General features: G+C 47.6%; 1 protein-coding gene across 1 annotated transcript in view; it reads right to left on the bottom strand.

The window, feature by feature from the left end:
• The window catches only part of EPB41 (erythrocyte membrane protein band 4.1), a 161672-nt gene extending 150746 nt beyond the window's left edge, over positions 1–10926 (bottom strand). Inside the window, exon 1 of the mRNA XM_053266903.1 lies at positions 10798–10926. The gene's annotated coding sequence lies outside the window, so the exon portion shown is untranslated. The remainder of the gene's footprint in view (positions 1–10797) is intronic.
• Positions 10927–13502: the final 2576 nt, after the last annotated feature.

Raw genomic sequence — 13502 nt, 5'->3', positions numbered from 1 at the left:
AGGAACCGACATTTTTCTCTGATCCCTGTGCAGACCCAGTACCTAAAAATCTGATTCTACTGCTTAGGAATTCAAAATATTTCCCCACAGTTCTGCTTATATCAAAGCCAGTTCATGGCCACCTTAATCCCACAGATTAATGTGACCGAAGCAGGCCCAGATACACTTTTCTAGTGTGGTCTATTAACCTATAAGAGAACACCAAAGGGATCTGGTCATTCCTATGCCAAGCTTCTGCTTCTCCAGCACCTCTTCCTTTCCAACAGTGCAGTTTAAAGACAGAACCATGCAAGCAGCTAGATGTCATGAAGGCCATCTTCAGGCTGCAGAGCTACTGTGACTGCAGCTGGGTTGCCAATTGTCCTGCATTATGCAGGACGTCCCTCATTTCAGGGGTGAAATGTTGGTCCCTATAGGGACAGCATTTGTCCTGCATTTTGGTGCTGGCGGCCAGATTAGCAGCTTGGTCCTCTGTGCTAGCTTACACAGCAGCAAGCAACCTCTTTCTCTCTCTCTTTTTCTCAGTTGTGCACACACAGCAGCACTAAACTGATAATAAAAATTTAAGGAATGGATACATATAATTTAATAACATATATACCATTGATACTCAGGCTCTCGATTACCACTGCATACACCTCCCGCCCCCACAGCCAGCCAGCCCCAGGCCCCGCCCCGCTCAACTCGTGTCCCTCATTCTGGCAATGAAATATTGGCAACCCTAACAGGTCATGAAACTCATGCCCACAAAAGGAACAGGCACCAGTCTTCCCCACCCATCTTCATTGGGGTTAACTGCACCCTTTCCCTTGCTTCTAAATGTATGTCTACCAGCTTTAGCCTCTGTTTTGTACCTGGCTGGACTGGTAGACCTTGGGATTCAAGTAAAAGGAAAAATGGAACCTGCAAACCTGATATCTGCCCACCCCATGGCTTAAGGCAGGAATTCCCAACCTGTGGTCTTCCAGATATTGCTGAACTACAAACCCCATAATCCCCAGACACAATAAACTGCTGTTGGGAGTGATGGGAGTTGTAGTTCAGCAACATCTGGAAGACCACAGGTTGGGAATCCCTGGCTTAAGGTGTCAGATGCCAGCAGCTAGGAAATGTTCTGTTACCTCTGATCCAATGGCCCCTGTAACAGGGACCCGCAGATGTTTTTGACTACAACTCCCATCATTCCCAGCCAAAGACCACTGCAGCTAGGGAGTTGTAGTCAATGGGAGTTGTAGTCAATGACATCTGGGAATCTGTGTTACGGGGAATGCTGCTCTGATCTTGTTATTGTTAATGGTTATATGACCATAATGTGTCATGTCTGTCAAGATAGAACAGGGCTTCTGGCCCTCCAGTACATTGTGACTGGGAATGATGGGAGTTGTAGTTCAACAACAGCTGGAGGGCCAAAGGTTGCCTACCCCTGAACTAGAATGAGCATTTTCGTCTATCATGCTATAATGAGCATTTGTGGCACCTACCACACCATTACCGTCAAACGTAATAACCAAGAGCACAAAACAGAATTATCCCATTGGCAGAAATCAGTAACTACATAGCAATTACAAAAACATTCATTTTTCTATTTTACTGTTCAATCAAGTTCAAATCCCCATTCGGCTGGTCTTGTGGTAGCGAACATGAATTGCCCCCTTTGCTAAGCCGGGTCTGCCTTGGTTTGCATTTGAATGGGAAACCTCATATGTGAGCACTGTAAGATATTCCCCTTAGGGGATGGGGCTGCTCTGGGAAGAGCAGAAGGTTCCAAGTTCCCTCCCTGGCAGCATCTCCAAGATAGGGCTGAGAGAGACTCCTGCCTGTAACCTTGGAGAAGCCGCTGCCAGTCTGTGTAGACAATCCTGAGCTAGATGGACCAGCGGTCTGCCTTGGTAGAAGGCAGCTTCCTATGTTCTCATGTAACTCACTTGATGACTCTGGGCCAATCACTCATCCCTCAGCCTAACCTACCTCACAGGGTGGTTGTTGGGATAAACATAGACACTGCTTTGGGCTCTTTGGAGGAAATGTGGGGTAGAAATGTAGAAGCAAATACAAGGAAGAAAGTCACGTCACTACTTGTGCATTGGCATTCGGCAACCCCTCAGTTACTAGGCAATTGCTCTGTCCGGCTGGACTCTTTCCCAAATGGCTTGTTTGATTATGTCACCCTGGCAGTGCCAAAGGTGCAGATGAGGAAGCACTTTCTGATCCAAGCCAGAGAGTTCAAGAGAATCCTCTAGAAAAGCTGCCCTTTTCAGGTGAATTTTGTCTCGAACAGAGAGTAAACACTGGAGATTTTTCCAAAACGAGAATGAGAACTTCTGTTTGTTTCTTTTTAGCATGACATTTCCAGGTAGCTGTTTTGAAACGTCTTTTGAAAATGTTTCTATTCAGTTCTGAGGTAGTTATCTTATACAGAAAGTTTGGCAGGAAAAGCTATCTAGACAGAAAACCTGCAGGGTCCAAGAACAGGGAGGAAGGAGGAATGGGTTGGTACCCCACATCCTAATTATCACATGCAAAGAGCTTGAGGGACTTAATTTTGATTTTAAGAAGGCAGACTATAAGGCTCCAAAAGGGGTTCTGTGGGGAGAGTGGGCTTGATCCGCTCTTCCCGCAAATGATCAATGGGTGGATTGCCTGATCAGACGAGCGGCGGCTTCTCTCCGGTGCTCCTGGGCCCAGCTGCGGCTTGCCCAGGGGTCGAGTGAAGGGAAGCGCCACCATGCAGCGCCCCGACCCCTGGAGCCCTGCGCAAGTGTGCAGTGCATTCCTGGGGTCTCTTCTCTTCTCCACCCCTCCCTGAGAGTGCCCGTCACAGCTGCTTGCAGCCGCGGCAGACACACGATCCATTAATCCATAATTGACCAATCATGTGCTCTGCACACAGGCCGACACACAGGAAGCTGCCTTCTACCGAGTCAGACCACTGCTCCATCTAGCTCAGTATTGTCTACACAGTCTGGTAGCAGCTTCTCCAAGGTGGCAGGCCCGAGTCTCTCTCAGCCATATCTTGGAGATGCTGCCAGGGAGGGAACTTGGAACCTAGATGCTCTTCCCAGAGCGGCCCCATCCCCTAAGGGGAATATCTTCCAGTGCTCCCACACATAGTCTCCCATTCAAGTGCAAACCAGGATGGACCCTGCTTAGCAAAGAAAACAATACATGCTCTCTACCACAACAAGCTCTCCTTGCTCACTGCCGGCATCCTCAGCCATCGCCTTGCCTCCCATTGCCAGCCATGATGTGGTGTGAGGACATTACAAGCCCATCCCAGCAATAACAGGCACCAGGGTGATGACAGCAGTATACCACCTCTCAGCCAGCAAAGGGAGGCAAGCCGATGACAAAGGAGGCAGTAAGCGAGGGCCGCAGGAGCCAGCAGCGGGTGGGCAGGAGCCCACCAAAAGAAAGCCAACGTTGCTACGCCACTCTCCCCAAGGCTTGGAAGTATGCACTCCCCGCTCCCCTGGTCTCTTGAGCTAGGTTAAAATAAACTGAGACCATCTATGGCATCCAAACCAATCAATCTCTGTTTATTCTAACTTTCTTACATCAAATAAACCAAGATCTAAACAAGGTTGGAAGGGAGTTACAGATCCCCATTTATTTGAAGTAAGTAGGTTAGAATAAATAGACATGGATCAGTTTGGATGCCAGAGCCAATCTGGGTTTATTTTAACCTAGATCAGAAGCAATGCTCACACAGCCACAAAGAGGGCCATGTACACTCTGAAGGCTCAGAGACATCGCAGGGATCCAGGCTTTCAACCAAAGTCATTATTATTATTATTATTATTATTATTATTATTACATTTATATCCCACTCTTCCTCCCAGGAGCCCAGAGCGGTGTACTACATACTTAAGTTTCTCTTTCACAACAACCCTGTGAAGTAGGCTAGGCTGAGAGAGAAGTGACTGGCCCAGAGTCACCCAGCTAGTATCATGGCTGAATGGGGATTTGAACTCGGGTCTCCTCGGTCCTAGTCCAGCACTCTAAACATTACACCACTCTGGAGTCATCTCAACCAGCCCTGTGTAACATGAACATGCAAGCCTTTTCTATAGTCTCCATATATTTTCTAAGGGGCAAACAGGGAAGGCAGGATGGAATTCCAAGAAAAACAATTGTACTCTTATAAAAAAACCAACAACAACTCTTCTGTTGCAGTATTCCAAGTAACTCCAATTTCAGTGAAGTCAGTGGCAATGCAGATGCACCTCAACTAAGAACTCTACAGCTGCACAAATGCATTGAACAATTCACAGGAGAAGTCAAACCATTCAAAATGTTGCTCCAGTTCAGATTCATCAGTATTTTTTTTTACCTCTCTGGTTCAGACACCAACCTGCCATACAACTCTACAAAATAAAAAACTATTGGATTTTAGGAAAATGTATTAACTTTTTTAAATGTTTGTATTTGATTTTTTGGTAAGGTTTTCATAATACACATACGATGGGATTAAAAATGAATTATGAAAAATATCATAATGCACATTTGGAGGACGTTCACACATGGGGTGGGCAGTGTGGCAGGGAAGGCTTCTGAAACTCACCTCCCCCAAGATGACTGATCCCGTATTGCTGGGAGCGCGGAACGCACTCCCAGATGATCCACACTGTGTGCCTGTAGCACAGCGCCCCGCACACCAAGATGACACGTCCCGGCCTCCAGAGATCCCACCATGCACCACGCAACATGCGCAATGCATTGAGGGATTCCCCCAAGAGACGGGCGCCTAGTCCACTGAGGCTAAATATAGCCCAATGAACACATGATCTGGTAGCCCAGGTTTAGGGAGTGCTTGCTCCCTAAAAAAAATTTTAAAAATTGTCGACTTCCTAGAGACAAAAGTTTGGGGCGGCAGAGAAATATGATAAAATAAATAGATAAATAAATCAAACCTTGGCTAGCAGCCAGGCTAAGAAGTCAGGCTAGGTGGCACTGGCCCACCCGGATCAGGCCCAATCCCAGCAGTTCTCACATGCAGCCTAACCCAAGTTGTGTGTCCCTAACCTGGGTTAGGCTGTGCATGAGAACAGCCTCAACATGGGATTTTAAAAAGAGGAAAATAAAGCATGACTCATGCAGCTGAAAGTGCAGTGCCTGATCATTTTCATTCTGAACCAGCTGCTGCTTGGTAGCCGCTTTACTTTAACTGGAGACAAGTTTATTAAAGGCTATTATAATTCTGAAATGAATGGATTTCTTAAAATGTAGATTGAAATATTGATAGTGTCTCTTTATTTGAACGGGGTTTAAATCTGTAATACAGGTTCTTGTGTGCCATCATGAGCTGTGGAAAAGATATAATTAAAGATCTAATCTCAAATCTTTGCAGCACCATTTAGAAACTGAATTAAACCACTTTATAAGCCGCTATGTCTATGTGACTGCTAACAAATTAATATACATTTGAAAGATAAGACAAAATGTGTATCTGCTCTTCTATCTTTCCTGGCCGGAGTGTTCAAGACTGTCGTTTAATTACACATTTTTTCATGTTTTAATAAACTTCCCCGTTTCTATTCCTTTTTCAAGTTTGTGCTTGTGGCAAGCTGCAGGAGTTTGGGGAGGATTTGGTTTATCAAGCGGCAGAATGTTGTTGATTTATTTTTGCACACTAAACAGAGGCCTTTTTTTAAAAAAAAGTAGGCACAAGAAACAAGGATAATATTACTAACAGGATTGTTATGTCTCACATACAGTAGACCACAGAAACTGGCTTGCCTTGCCACACCCGGGAGTGATTATTTGGGATGGACTCTGGGAATTTCTCAAGGAAACCACTGAGCCCTAGAAGCATTTCCCAGAATTCCCACCTGAGGCAACAAACCTCACTGAAGGCAACATTATGTGACTCATTCCTTTTAACTTCCCCCACCACTTACAAAACAAGAAAGTGACAAGAAAGGTGGGGGAGGGAGGGAGGACAACTTTACAGCAAATAATATCCGTAGGCATTTCATACCTTCCCCAATATTCCTTTCCTGCACCACCTTTGCTAGCTCACATGTGCACAGGTCCAGCTTTAGGGGTGTGGAACCTCTAAACAGACAGGGTGCCATGCTTCGGGAGGCATAAACAGGGTACCCTATAGGGTTGCCTTTGGGGTCAAAACCAATAATACTTGCTTTTTTTTTTTCACCTGCAGGCAGGGAGAAGAGCATCAATTTTTTGTACAGGCCCTTGTGAGCCTAGAGCCGGCTCAGAACCTTGAAGACACCAGAGTGGCCCAGTTCACACAATCATTTGAACTGAAGTGTAATGTGGGTTACCCACATCGGCATGACTCCTGCTGACTGGGCAAAGAGGCACCTCTTTAACATGGTGATTCTCTTTATTTAGCAGGGGGAGAGTAACTGGCCCTATCCACTCCCAGCACAGTACCTCCAGTGACTGTTGCTGGTGTCTATCTTCTTTTTAGATTGTGAGCCCTTTGGGGACAGGGATCCATCTTATTTATTTATTATTTCTCTCTGTAAACCGCTTTGGAAACTTTTGTTGAAAAGCTGTATATAAATATTTGATGTTGTTGTTGATTGTGTGAGCCCACGCCGAGATGAATCTGAGATTCCCGCCTTGGTGTGGGTTCACACTATCACACTTCTATGGGTGTTTATATAACGCTTCCCAACAAAAGTTCTCAAAGTGGATTACATAGAAAAACAACAAAAAATAAAGATGGCTCCCTGTTCCAAAGGGGCTCACAATCTAAAAAGAAATGGAGACAACAATGGAGACACCAGCAACAGCCAGTGGCATAGCCAGCAGAAGGGTGGCCAGTGTCCCACCCGCTGGTAGTCCAGTGCATGACGTTCATGCACATGACGTCATGTGTAAAGGGTCATAGACCGGGCTCCAGTGAGCCCCTGAGAGCTCCCCCGAATTCATTTCCAGCCAGCGTTTGCTGGCTAGCTGCGTTTATTCCCCTTTATCTCCCTCCAGCAAGGGAGAGCAAGGGAAATAAATGCATCCAGCCAGCAAACGCTGGCTGGAAATGAGTGGGGGTGGGGCTGAGTCAGGCCCTCTGGCGATCAGGCCATGCCCCCTTTGCGCATGACATCACACACAAGGAAGGCAGCAGCGGCGGCCCTTTTCATTGGCGGCCCAAGTTCTTTGAACCCTACCGTGCAATGGTGGCTCCACCCCGGCAACAGCTGCTGAAGCAGTGCTATGCTGGGGCCCGTTATTCTCCCCCTGCTAAACACAAGGAAATCAACACTTTCAAAGGTGCTTCTTTGCTCGGTTAGGAGGTGTAACCCACATTAAACCTAGATTTGAATGACTGTGTGAACCAGGCCACTGACTGAACTCAGGCCATGTTCACACAACAGTTACATCAATTTAACAAATGTGGTTATAATCCCCATGGTGTTCACCAACCCACACTCTTCCCCACCACCCACCCACGCCACACTGACTGTTATTCCCAGATGGTACCAACTATCCAAGCTGGCTCATGTACTAAAACAGAAGCTATGTGCACATGAGCAGCAAAACTCAGGCGAAGGCAGCTAACTGGGTTTAGCGCAGTCCCAGTGCTGCCCTCGTGAGTAGCCCAACTTTAAACCCCGGCCTTAAGCCAGGGTTAAGGGAACAAGCACAGCCTTAACCCTGGCAGCGGGGTTGTGTGAATGTTTGGGCTGCCTAGATGGGTACCTAGAGCGGCCATCTCACAGGGGAATCGTGCAATGCACCTCACTCGCTGCATGGTGTATTGTGGGACATCCAGAGGCTGCCATGCATTGTCCAGGCCTCTGGGGCAGCACGGATCGTCTGGAAGTGCAAGCCACATTCCCAGCATGTGCACGATCGTCAGGGTGGTGAGGGCGGTGAGTTGGACCCTGTCTTCCCACCCTCCCTCATGGTTGTGTGAATAGCCTTAGAGAATTTTAAGCACTGAAGTGCAACTGTTAAAACACACACTCACAAAAACCTCCAACTTTTTATTGTATGAAAGACACAAGTATGAGTCTCTACAGTGCCACGTTTTTGCATCTCTGTGTGTTATCTTCTGTAATAGACTAATACGGCTACCGTTCTGGAATTTCCGTGTTTCCCCGAAAATAAGACAGTATCTTATATTAATTTTAGCCCCAAAAAATGCACTAGGGCAATTAGCGGTACATCAGAAATTAGTGCTACGTCTTACTTTCGGGGTAGGTCTCACTTTCGGGGAAACAGGGTTGTTAGCATGGAAAGTATACTATTTTGCTATATGAAGTAGAAATGGTCATGGTGGTTACCTTGCATACCCTTGAGGTTTGCACAGAAACACCACAGACTTGTACATCTTGCACTTTATGGCCTCTCAGTTCACTTTCCCCTGTCGATGTACATCTCTTCTACCAATGTGCATGGAAAATGTGCATGGAGGAAAGCAGATCATGGAAAGGATGGATGGCTGTAGTCTGTGAGAGCTTATGCAAAACAAATCAATTCGTCTTTAAGCAGCTGTGAGACTGGCGTGTGTGTGTGTGTGTGTGTGTGTGTGTGTGTGTGTGTGTGTTTGCAATACAGCTAACCCTCTGGTATGAGGACAAGTTCACTTTCCAGCTCTCTGCTGTGCAAAAGAAGCCATGCAGCACCAGAAAAACAAATATTGGGGGTGGGGGAGGGCACAGAAAGGGGCAAAGTGCATTTCAGGGGCTGGCAAATTTTGTCCTACATGTCAGACTTCTGAACGAAAGATAATGGCATGTTTTGAATTTATGCTCCTAACCTAAACATATTTTCTCTGAAGCAAATCCACATTGGTTCTGATGGAATTAACATGTGTTTCTTTTTAGACTGCGAGCCCTTTGTGGGCAGGGAACAATTTTCTTATAACCCACCCACCCCAGTTTAAAGCATTTTGGATAACCTTTTGTTCAAAAAAGCAGTACATACATAACTTTAAATTAAGCAGGCTTAGGATTGCAGTCTTATTTTCCGTTTCAATTCATGAATACACAACAGGTCCAGCCAGGAGGGGGTTACCATTGCCTCCTCTCGCACAGTCTGAGATGATGCCTTTCAGCACCTTCCTATATCGCTGCTGCCCAATATAGGATTTCCCCATATTCTGGGAAACATACCAGTGGGGATTCGAACCAACAACCTCCTGCTCTCTAGGCAGGTTACTTCCCCACTGCGTCCCATCCCCTAAGGGGAATATCTCACCGTGCTCACACTTCTAGTCTCCCATTCAAATGCAACCAGAGTGGACCCTGCTTAGCAAAGGGGACAAGTCCTGCTTGCTACCACAAGACCAGCTCTCCTCTAATATGTGGGACACAACTCACCCACTTATATAAGTAATTTGCCTCTTCTGGGGCCCCCCTCAATTTGCCCCTTGACACACACTCCAACCAGCCCTGGCTGGCTCCTTGGCAAGACAGGCTCCTCCAATCCCAAATTCCAGACACACACACACCCACTCTGTGAGCAGAACTGTACCCGCCGCCGTCTGTGTCCTCCCAAAATGTCCCTTCCAGGCCTCCCCACTTGCCAGGGGTGGTACTGCCTGTTACCAGAAGCTAATCCAAACGTAACCAGTGCTAAAGACAACAGAACTTCTTGCGGTTTGTCTCCTGGGACGGAAAGTTTGCTTTGTACTCTGCCTTGGTTGCAGAGCCCCGAATTCCAGGGCAATGTGCAAAGCTGGGCTGGTGCTGGCACGCAAGCCAGCGGGTGGATGTTCTCCAGGAGAGAGAGAGAGAGAAATTCCGCAGTGCTACCCTGGCTGGCACAGACTTCTGTCTATGCTGGGAATCTGCTAGTCTTTCAGCAGAGCCCACAACAGCCCTTCAGCACCCAAAAAAAAAAAGGATCCTGATCTGCTGAGTCTGCAGCGTTACAAGGCAGTTTTTGCTATTAAATTAATAATTTAATCCGGCCTTCCAAAATCAATCAGGATGAAGGAAATGGGCAGGAGCTGGAAGCCTGGAGGATTGAGGGGCGGTGGGGGGCGACCATGGAGACAGAGAGCTCAGACAGCAAACAGGTACTCCCAGCTCCACTGCTCAAAGTTGGGCGAAGCGGAAGATCGTTCGCGAAGATCATCGAGCATGTACAGAGTGGCAAGGAGAGAGGAGGGAGGGGCCAACAGCCTGGCTGGGCAGCCGCCGTCTTACGCAACGAAGTTTTCCAGCGGCAGGCGCTCGCCCGATCTCTCCCTCTCTCTTTCTCAGTCTCTGCTGAGTAATGGCAGAAACGTCACCACCACCCCAACCAAGCCCAGAGATGCAAAGTCATCGGAGGCGCGCCAGGAAGAAGAGACCAGGTTAGGGGCGCTCCAGAAGAGGCAGCTCTAGCTAGCGGGGGGCGTCTAGGAAAAGAGGAGGACCTCCCCCCCACATCGCCCCCCACCACTCTCAGAGAAACAGAAAGAAAGTCGGAGAGCCGCCGGATTGGGGCGCAGGGGAGGAAGTGCGCGTTACATGCAGATCAGAGAACCCACAACAACTCGCCAGCCAGCCTGCCAGCCTTCTGCAAAGTAATCGTTTCACCGGCAGGCTCTCCCTAGTCTCTCCTCGCCCTCCGTCCTTAGTTGCAGGCCGACCCGGGAGAGGAGGAACAGCCGGGGACCTCTCTGGGGAGCCATGCCTTGAAAGTTGGCCCTCCTTTGCTCCTCCTGGATCTCCTCCCCAAAGATCACCCGCGAGGTCCTCAGAGACCGGCTGCTTTCTAAATGGCCTTCCTCTAAAGGGGGGTGCAAAAGTCCCCTGCTGGCTCCTGCCTTGCACACAACGGTGGGTCACCCCATAATCCTTCCGCATCAAGCCCCCCTTCCTGATCTGGCCTTACCTAAGCCGGCTACTTCACCAAGCAGGCCAGGACGACCCCTGCAGGTCTGGGCAGAGTTAAGGCTCCTTGCCCTTTAAGAAGTCGCCGCGCTCCCTCTCCCCGGCCAGCAGCGCCAGCAGCCCTTTCCACCTGCAACAGCTGGAGACCCGCCTCCTCCTACGTCACTCCAGCGAGCCGGCCACGCCCCCACTCACAGCGGTCACTGGTTGCCAGCCCCGCCTATCATTTCCTAAGGGACCGCGTTCTCCCAAGTTAGCGGCTGCAATGGGCCGGGGGAAGACGGGATCGCTGTGATGTCAGAAGCTCCTTTGGAAGGTGAAATAGGGCTAGGGCATGTGAAAGAAAGCGGGGTGGGGTGAGGCTAATGCAAAGTCAGGAGTTTGAAAAACAGAAGTTTTCTAAAACTTTTTTTTAACTTCTTTTAACATTCGCCGTTGTTAATTGGCTAGGAGGAATCATGACGTAATAGTAGGACTGGTAGTTGGTCAATTAAAACAGTTTACAGTTTTCACTATGTGAGGTTGCTTATTCCACCCACTATTGAAGTCTCTAGGCGATTTACAGCATAAAACAAACCAGGAATTTAACAGTTAAGACATATACAAGATCAAATTAAAATACCCATAAAAACACACCAACTACTAAAAAGCTTGGCTGAAGAGATGTGTCTTTAGTTGTTTCCTAAAAGCGAACAGGGATGGAGAAGCTCTCATCTCAGCAGGAAGTGCATTAAAACAATTTAAAAATGATTTTAAAACAATGATCATTGCCCCCACCCCACCACACACTCTCTTGCCCTTGACCATTTTGCTCAGAGCACTCTGGCAGCCAAAGAAAAACCTTGTGTAACTCAAAAGCTTACAGCCATTGTTTTGAACATGAATCAGACAGATTCATGGAATTGCCTCACTCACTGTTGTTCTTATTCTACAGGACCAACATAGCTGTCCTTCCGGCATGGATTGTGTCATACATTTTATAGTGGAACACATGTATTCATCACTGCAAAACAGGTTGCAGCCAACCAGGATTTGCTAGCACATATGCCTATATAAAACATGCAATCGTACACACACCCACACTTGTTATCGAGGTGTTTTCATACCTAATCAAACCATTGGCCCATCTAGTTCAGGACTGTCTGCACTGATTAGCAGCAGCACTCCAGGATTTCAGGCAGCCCCCGCCCCCATCTGGAGATGTCAAGGATTGAACCTGGGGCCTTCTGCGTGCCATGCATCACCTGTCTCCCCCAAAATGGCCAGTCTAGTTCTAATTCATACGATGCTGCCTTGTACTGAGTCAGACTGTTGGTCCATCTTGCTTAGTATTGCCTGCCCTGACTGGCAGCGTGAGTTTCAGGCAGGGATGTTGCCCAGCTGTACCTGGAGATGCCAGGAATTAAACCTGGTACCTTGTTCTTCCTGCAAAGCAGGTGCTCTGCCACTGAGAGATGCCTCAACATGCCAGATGATTGACCATGTATGTGTGGTGCTTATACATGTTGCAATTAGACATGACTAAGAGAGTCAGTGTGGTGTAAGACATGACAAAGAGAGTCAGTGTGGTGTAAGAACAACAGGCAGCAACGCCCATGTCAAAATCCCAAACAGCCATGACACAGGGTAACCTTACCAGTCACTCACTCTCAAGTCTGGATATTGGGCCTCTTTGTATACTGGATATTGGGATATAGATATAGATATATCTGGATATTGGGCCTCTTTTAACTGCGTTGTGCTCTTATAGCAATGACATCTCTCCGTCAGCAGTACTGGGCTAAGTAGTCTGATTCAGTGGCAGGCAGCTGGATCAGGTCCTGCCCTTGCACTGAGGGTAAGTGGTCCCTGTCGCCCCCTTCCTTGAGAAGAAAAACAAAAAGGAGAAAATACTTTCTCAAAATACCTACAGTGTTTTTATTATGTCCAACATGTTTCAGAAGACTCCTTAGCCCTATTTGCACATCATGTTCCAGGCATGTACGAATAGGGCGGTCGGGTACACATCACCAAAAAAAGAGGACATTCATCATAAAAAAGAGACCTCAAATGGGGGTGGTGGCATAAATTTACATGAAATTTGCATATGTTAATGATGTTAACCATATTAACATGGTTAACATCCTGGACAGCATACTTTGCCTTCCCAGCCATCCCTCCTTAGATACTCTCCAAACCAAGAGGCAGGACCCTAATATCCTCCTTTCTCCTCCTTGCCGAGCCATCTCCCCTATTTATTTATTTATTTATTTATTTATTTAAACAAACATATTTCTATTCCACCCACTACCTAAGTCTCTAGGTGGTTTACAAGAACAAAACAACCCAAAAGATTAAACATTTAAAACAAAATTAAAACATTGCACTGCCCCCAGTGTATTACCTTCACACTGGGGGCAGGGATGGACAATCAAAAAAGGAAGCTCAAGTGGGAAAGGAAGGAAGGAAGGAAGAAGCAGCCCATGGATCAAAGGCTTGATGGAGCTCTGCAGGAAGGACAGCGTGCATGGCCCATTGGTTAATGCCAAGTGTTGCCCGCTTGGTCTGGAGCTCTGATCATGTGAGGAGGTGGGACTTGGCCACTTTCTGACCTGGGGACACACAACAGTCTCCAAGGATCTCTGGGCAGCAGCACTGACAGATGAGCAAAACAGGCAGAAGTCACTGAGGTCCAAGAGGAGGTGGGGGGCCAGGGGCACTGTGCCC

Source organism: Hemicordylus capensis, chromosome 7 (genome assembly GCF_027244095.1).
Source record: "Hemicordylus capensis ecotype Gifberg chromosome 7, rHemCap1.1.pri, whole genome shotgun sequence".
Classification (NCBI taxonomy): domain Eukaryota; kingdom Metazoa; phylum Chordata; class Lepidosauria; order Squamata; family Cordylidae; genus Hemicordylus; species Hemicordylus capensis.
Note: the sequence above shows the minus strand (reverse complement) of the source record. Positions and strands in the feature narration are given on the sequence as shown.